At 41.4% G+C, this 8,246-nt stretch overlaps 1 non-coding gene across 1 annotated transcript; it reads right to left on the bottom strand.

The window, feature by feature from the left end:
• Positions 1 to 246: 246 nt before the first annotated feature.
• On the bottom strand, positions 247 to 318 carry trnaq-uug (transfer RNA glutamine (anticodon UUG)). The gene has a single exon. It is a non-coding gene; the product is annotated as a tRNA-Gln (tRNA).
• Between the last annotated feature and the right edge of the window lie 7,928 nt (positions 319 to 8,246).

The raw sequence follows: 8,246 nt of genomic DNA, 5'->3' as shown, positions 1-8,246 counted from the left end.
TACACTAACATTAAAGGGCATAGAAGTTATGTATGAAGATGTCTGTTATTTTAAATTGCTTAGTTCGAGTTGCTGAATTGTTTAGATCCATGTAATGAAGCGTAGAGATTCTGTTGGAATGAAAGCGCACAAATTCAAGAAAAAGATTTATTACTTAAACAATATTGAATATTATGTTTAAATTCATTAAATTGAGGAACTAGATTGTTTAGATCCATGTAACAATGATGCACAAGGACAGTTTCAAGGTTCAACTGAGATTTGAACTCAGAATACTGGATTCAAAGTCCAGAGTGCTAACCATTACACCATAGAACCCTATATACACTAACATTTTTACAGGTTTCAATAAAATAAATTCTAACCAAATGGAATATATGCTGACCAACACAAAAGATTCATGAATAAAATAATGATTATATGTAAAAAATAATGTGGCATTGTTTGTATAATAACAGTGCGATTATTTCAATAACGTAAAAAAGAATCTTCGCCCACAAGTGGCCGGGATAGGCTCAGGCAGCCCCATGACCCCGAAAGGGAAAAACGGAATAGAAAATGAATGAATGAATGAATAAAAAAGAATTTCGTTGGTAGATGCCAGAAGCTAAAGTTATTTTATATTCATAAGTTTGAGATTCTGCATTGTTTACTTCCATCTAACAATGAAGAAAGAGCATTTCCACAGTTTTTATAGATTTAACTCAGACTATTGGATTCAGAGTCCAGAGTGCTAACCATTACCCCAGGGGTGTAAGTTAATTGTTCATAGGGTCCTATAGTGTAATGATGACACTATAGAACCCTATGAACACATATTTTACAGGTTAAAAATCCCAACGACGAGTTTTCGTTTGTATCTGGTACTAAAGGTGCCTCTTCTCGAGGTCAATGGTCAACAGAGTTGGTTTTAGAGTTCAGCTAGCAGCATACATAGACCAGCCAACTCTCAGTCAGGCTCCCTGGACCGCCATACTCACAGAGACCCTTCAATAAGACACCAACAGAGACACAGTTAAATGCCTTCTCCAAATCATCAAAGACTGGATGAGCAACTCAGAACCTTCCAGCACCATACAGAGGATATGGAGCTGGTCCAACAGTGTGTTGTGAAGTGGAAGTCTCTCGTGTTCTTCAATCAGTAGAGGGTCTGGTACCATGGGTTGAGGAGGATAGACAAACACTTCCAGGTGAGTAGAAGTGAGGATGGATTGGAGGGACAAGGTAGCCATGAAAAATCTAACAGTGTGTTGTGAAGTCTAAAGTAAAGCAGCAAAAAAGAAAAGATAAAGGTGACTTAAATGTAAGAATTTCCATCAAGATTTTCTGAATCGCTCTTAGTCCGGCTTGTCACCTAGGACCTGTTTGCAATGGGAAACCCTAACAAGAGGGTCAACCCAATACAGCACAGCTGTAAAGGTTCCCCTCTTTGAGAGGGGGGACCAGAGGGTGAGTCTTTACTACTGGGGGATCACTCTCCTAAGCCTCCATGGGAAAGTCTATGCAAGGGTATTGAGAGAGTAGAATTAGTCTGATAGTTGAAGATCCAGATCCAGGAACAACAGATCAGATCCAGGAACAACACTGTGGTTTCCATCCTGGTTGTGGAACGTTGGACCAGCTCCATATGCTCTGTATGGTGCTGGAAGGTTCGGAGTTGCTCATACAGTCTTTAACCCTTGTGCTATCTTAGATGACCCCACCCTTACATTGACGTGTTCTCCCTACCATGACAAAGGTGGATAAAGGTGGAAGGATTTCATGTAATCCATGGACACCAGTGAAGATCACAAATCATTGAAGAAAAAAGCTTCAGCGCACTGTCTAGTGGGTCTGTCCGTCTAGTGTGGCAATCGTGTTTGCTTGACTCATTTGTTCAAGAAAGACATTTGAAATCTTTTGAGGTTCAGAATCCTTTGATGAGAGTAAAGATCCAGTTACATTTCCCGGATTGCTCTACTCTGGAGCCAGGCCTGGGGTTGGGGCTTGCAGGCAAGCATTTGGGGGTCGGGAGTCTTCCCACAGGCCACCAGAGGGGTCCAGCCAAATATGACAATGTGGGATCGTTTCCCTGTGGGTCTACCACCTGCGGGAGAACTCATAAGGAGGTGATGCAAAGATGTTTGGGTGGCAGTCAAAGGGGGGAGCCTCTGCGGCCCAACCCTCGGCTATAGAACTCTGCTTTTGGGACTTATGTTACCCATCTGGAAGAGAAGGAGCCTGAGCTTGTGAGGAAGGTTAAGAGGTACCAGCTAGATATATTTGGGCTCACCTTCACACACATCCTGGGACTGTGAAACTCAATCCCTCAAAAAAGGTTGGACTCTACTATTCTGGAGTTGCTCATGGTGAGAGGCGGTAGGCTGGTGCGGGATGCTTTACTGTTTGCATGACACAGGGTGGATGGTATTGCTCACCTTTTCTTCTCCGGAAAAGCCCTTTCCCTTTTTCCCAAACAATTGGAAAGAGGCTTCATTGGAGAATATGACTTTGCCCCTGTCCTCAGCAGTCCGTTCACCATACTTTTTGGAGAGAAGTAGTTTCTTTGGTGCCGGCTTTCTGCACAGTCAATTGCTACAGAGCTCCTAACTTCATGTGGACTTCAGTTTAGCCCAAGTACAGTACACACAGAGCTTCATGGAATGGGTTTCAATGGCCAAGCAGCTGCATCCAAGCCACACATCACCAAGTGCAATGTGTTGGATGCAGTGGTGTAAAGCACGGTGCCACTGGACTCTAGTGATTACTAGCACGATGATCACTGGACTCTGGATTACTGAAACTCTAGTGATTCATCACTCCAGAGAGTGGTAACGCTTTTCCATCTGGCAATCTGATGGACGAGTCTGGGATTAGAAGTTGCCAGAAGAATGTGTTGCTGTCTCATCTGGCCTTCACAGATTCGGATGGTTCATGACATCCAAAAATGAAATGTGCAGTTTTGGAAACGAAAAGACACACAAGAGTCTGCATGAATTTTAAAACCTTTTGCAAAAGGGGAGAGGTGGAAAAACACGACCTGTTGTGATTTGAGGCTGTCCACTCTCTCTGTCGTCAAGGCAAAAAGGCTTTTTTTATTATTCAGTAAGGGAAGATAAAAACATACAAAATACGTCATTAGACTGGTGTGTTTTTGTCTAGTCTGGATTGCTCCAGTACAGAAAAGAAAACAGAGACCAAAAGTCAAAAACAGGCCTACTGGTGACCTCTGCACATATTATCTGCTACTGAAGGCAGGAATAAAAAACAACAATGTTTTGTCAATGGACAGTGGAATCCACTGGGGGCATCTAAAATGCACTCTGCTGGGTGTTGATGGTACAACAATTGAGCTGAGAACTCGTCTGTGGAACTCAACGTTTTTAGAGGAGTATGCTTCCGTAAAAACCTCCCGTTTGGTGGTGAAGGCCTCTCTTGAGCTTCAGACAGATGTCAAAAATGCAATCCTAAAAGAAGAAACCCCACCCCACAATGACAACATACACACACAAAGCAACAAATGGACCAAACATCACAAAAACAGTCCCCCTCACCCCCCTCCACCAACAAGGTCATCGTCCCCATTGGGACCCGGCCTTCAATGGTGGAGGAAAGGAGGTGGACGAAGAGTGTACCAACAAACAACAACCAAACAGACAAAAACGAAACCAGGCGAACAAACAAAAAAGCAACAAACACGAAATCACAACAGACATAATCACACCTTGCCCAACTCACCACAACCCTGAAAAGGCATTTCACAAAAACACCATAAAATGTATGAACTCACAAATGCTGAAATCAAACCAACAAAGAAAAGTACCACCTGTGGGGGTTTGAAAGGAGAGTCAAAACAAACCGTTCTGACTTCTTTTCCCTGGGGAACTCAAGGCTGCAGACCTGCAGCTGTAAGGAGAGGCCGAATCTCTAGTATGTGTGTCCAAAACATAGAACTGATTGTGATTTTCGAAAGCACCGTCAGTGGATAGAATGAATGTAAGCATTGTCTGTCCAATCCTCACAATCATATTCCTTTTTTTTTTATTTTTTTTTTTTAATGGAGTATGTATGTGTGTGCTGTACGTCCATCATCCTGTTCGATAAGCAGTTCCCAGACGAACCTGCTTTGTCACACAGCTCCCCGTCCTAAATTAATCTAATTTTCCTGTTTTTTTCTGACAGCCCCAGAGGGAAGACGTTGCCTTTCTTCACCGCTCTGTCCTGTCAGACGTCTGCAGACCCTCCTTGCTGCATTTCATTTGCCTCTGCATACGCTGGTTCCCCCATAACCTCTGACCTCATGCTGTCCCCAGAGCCCCGCTTCTCATTATCTTCCTTAGCCATGTCACCAACACAACTCCAATGAAACAAAACACAATTCACACAGCGAACCACAAATGGTTTGTTAAAACACAGACAAAGCAAAGGACAACAGTCCTTAACTTTTAACACAATAAAAACTTCTACACTAAAGTACAAAATACACAACACACACTTAGGTTTCTTCACCCCTACACAAAATAAACCATTTCACTGAAATGAATCTCTCTAACTAGTATTAATTTAAATGTCCTCCCCCCACCTTTTTCTGTCTCTTTGTCACACTCACACACACACACACGCACACACACACACCCAGACTCCGTCCGTGCGCCCGCTCCACCAGCAGACTTATGCGGGAACGCGCAGCTGCCCCTACCTCTCTGTGCAAAACCTCAACCCTCTGCTCCCTTACAAAATAATAGTTCAAAACATTCCTATTTTAATTTATAATTCTTCAACAACGACAGGCTATAAAGAGGACAGTTTCATTAAACAGTGGAGGATAAAAAAGACATTGGCTGCTCCTCCTTTCCCAGCAGAATTGCCTCTCTGTCTGTCTTCCAGGTCATTTTATTTAAATTTTTATTTTTACTCTACTTTCATGTTATCAATCAATCAATCAATCAATCAATCAATCAATCAATCAATCAATCAATCAATCAATCAATCAACCAACCAATCAATCAATCAATCAATCAATCAATCAATCAATCAATCAATCAATCAATCAATCAATCAATCAATCAATCAATCAATCAATCAATCAATCAATCAATCAATCAATCAATCAATCAATCAATCAATCAATCAACCAATCAATCAATCAATCAATCAATCAATCAATCTTTATTTATATAGCACTTTTTATATGAAGGCACAACACAAAGTGCTTTACATTAAAACAAAACAAAATATAAAAACAAGCATGAAGATTGAAATAAACAAGCACAAATATTTCAAAAATAGGGCCCCCTCCCCGTACCCACACACAGCCCCCCACTCCTTTCACACCTCCCACCCCCTAACTGATGGGGAAAGTCAAAGAGAAATAGCCTGAGCACGAAAACAAGATGTTGGAAACGCTGATAATTGGAACCTCGCTCTCTGTCAACAGCTGCATAACCTACAAGATGCAGCATCACAGGCGGGGACCGCTCCACCACAGCTAAGCGGTGATGCAGGTCCCCACCCAGAGCTGCAGCGGCTGAACAGCAGCCGACCCAGAGGGAAAGGTCCCAACTGAGGAAGCACCGGAAAATAAAATAAAAATGAGAATTAAAAAAGTAAACATATTGGTAACAACAAACAATAAAACATTGAAATGAGGTGAATTAAAATTGTGTGTTAAAAACCTAGTTTAAGTTCATAAAACAAGATAAAATGGATAAGTAAGTAAATTAAAAAAATATATAAATGAATAACTAAATACATAAATAAAAGTAGTAAAACATTAGCTAAAAGCCAGGTTAAAAAATTGGTCTTGAGCCTTTTCTTAAAAGTATTAATGCTCTCTGAAGGCTCTAGGGTCCTCTGGCAGACTGTGCCATAAACGGGGGCCATAGTCCGCAAAAGATGCTTCTCCGTAGGTTTTGGTTTTTACCGGTTGAAAGGTTAATAGACCAGTGCCAGAGGATCTCAGGGTCCGCAAGGGTTCATACTTTACTAAAAGATCTGATAAATAAGAAGGCGCAAGACCGTTTAGACATTTAAAAACTGTTAAAAGTATCTTAAAATCAATCCTGAAGCATTGAGGGTCACAAGCATTATATGACCCTCAGTGATGCTTTATCTAAGTCCAGATGGAATTTCTAAAGACCAGTAATAGTCCACCTCATCATATGTTCTGCACTTTGCCCCCACACCGCCAGCCGAGACCACCATTTTTACTCCGTCTAAAAACTGCACCCTCACGCCCATCCCAGCCCCAACCATCATCATCATCATAAGTTTCCCTGTCAGATTCTCCCTCAATATTATCTACTCTATATACATATCATGAGAAGCTTAAAATGCCAATTTAGTATAGGATCCATTATTCAACTGTAGTATTTATGTGTTTATCAACACTATATCCTAATGCTAATAGAGTATAAGATATTAAACTATAATATTTATGTGTTTTTTAATATCATATCCTAATCCAGAGGTCTGTGCTCCTACTTTAACAGACCCTGCCTTGTGTTGACACCATCCGATTTCCAGCAGAGCTGCTGCTTCAGAGCACAGACTTGGCTTCCACACTCACATATGCAGCCGGGCACTTCATTCACACCAACACCACATAGCAGAACGTTCAACACTGCAGAACCTCTACTAGCCTAAACGTGTTTATCTAAAACACCATGGTTAATCTAAAGCGCTCAATCCTTTGATTTTCTTGCGCGTTTGGTCCCTCAACTTTTTCTGTAGGTTCTTGAGACTGGCCAATTTGTTTTTTCGCTCACCTATTACAGTATCTCGCGATTTTTGGTCTCTTAATTTTATTCTATAGTTTCTTGAGCCTACTCAATTTTGAAATTCAGCGGTCCTCAACTCCCCAGGCTTCGAACCTAGTAAATCAGCCTCCCGTCAGAGAACTGTTGGAGCCACTACCTCAAGGACAATTAATCACTAATTTCTTTCTTCTATTTTGTAAAATTCAACTTCACTTTTCTTTTGTGCACTTTGACTTTAGTTTTTTCAAAAACTGTACTTTTCCAGAATGCACAATTCTACACTTTTCTGAGTTACTCACTTTGTGGACATCAGACACTTGATTTGGCTACGCCCAATACAGAATTTGATTAACAGGTTTCTGCTTACCTTTGTGGGGTGCATCCGTGTCGTCAGTCCACTCGTCAGAAACCCTTCATCCAGGCCAAATTACTCCGGAAAACTGTCCTTAACCACCCCGTCCGTACTTCCAAATTGTTGCTGTCTCGTCCGAAAAGACACACAAGAGTCTGCGTGAATTTTAAAACCTTTTGCAAAAGGGGAGAGGATGAAAAACACGACCTGTTATGCTTTGTGGCTGTCCGCTCTCTTTGTCCTCAAGGTAAAAAAGCTTTTTTTTATTATTTAGTAAGGGAAACTAATAACATACAAAATAGGTTATTATCCTGGTGTTTTTTTGTCTAATCTGCATTGCAGGTGTTGTGGTTCCATAAACACTTCAGTACAGAAAGAAAACAGAGACCAAAAGTCAAAAACAGGCCTACTGGTGACCTCAGCACATATTATCTGCTACTGAAGGCAGGAATCAAGCATATTTTTGCAATGCAATATACATGCATATATGGAATCCATTAAATGCTTGATAAAAAGAATATAGAAAATATAATAGAAGCCCTGTAATGGATAATGAAAAGATCATAGAAAATGGGACCCCTGTTCACCTCCACAAACAGTACATTTGGGACTGTATTGTGCAGAGTGTGAAATCTGGTGGAGGAGGAATTATGGTGTGGGCCTGTTTTCTAGGACTTGGGCTTGGCCCCTCAGTTCCAGTAAAAGGAACTCTGCTTCAGGATACCAAAACCTTTTGGACAATTCCACGCTCCAACACCTTTGGGATGAATTAGAGCGGAGACTGAGAGCCAGACCTTCTCGACCAACATCAGTGTGTGACCTCACTAAGGCGCTTTTGGAAGAATGGTCCAAAATTTCTAGAAACACACTCCTCAACTTTGTGGACAGCCTTCCCAGAAGAGTTGAAGCTGTAAGAACTACAAACAGACAGTTTTAGACACATTTAGTTGTAGGTGTGAGCTTTGCAATCATGTACTTAACATTGGTCATGACTGATGTTAGCTGCTGTGCAGCTTGATGTTTGTTTTTTGTATAAACATGTATAATAGCATGACAGGTTACTGTTGCTGGACAGCAACTTACCAGATTGATAATGCACAGGCTAAACAACAGTGGACCTCGGATGGACTCTTGTGGCACTCCAATAGGGTGTACAC

This window comes from Oryzias latipes, chromosome 23, assembly GCF_053564925.1.
Source record: "Oryzias latipes strain Hd-rR chromosome 23, Olatipes_Hd-rR_3.1".
NCBI lineage: Eukaryota > Metazoa > Chordata > Actinopteri > Beloniformes > Adrianichthyidae > Oryzias > Oryzias latipes.
This window is presented reverse-complemented; position numbering and strand designations above follow the sequence as displayed.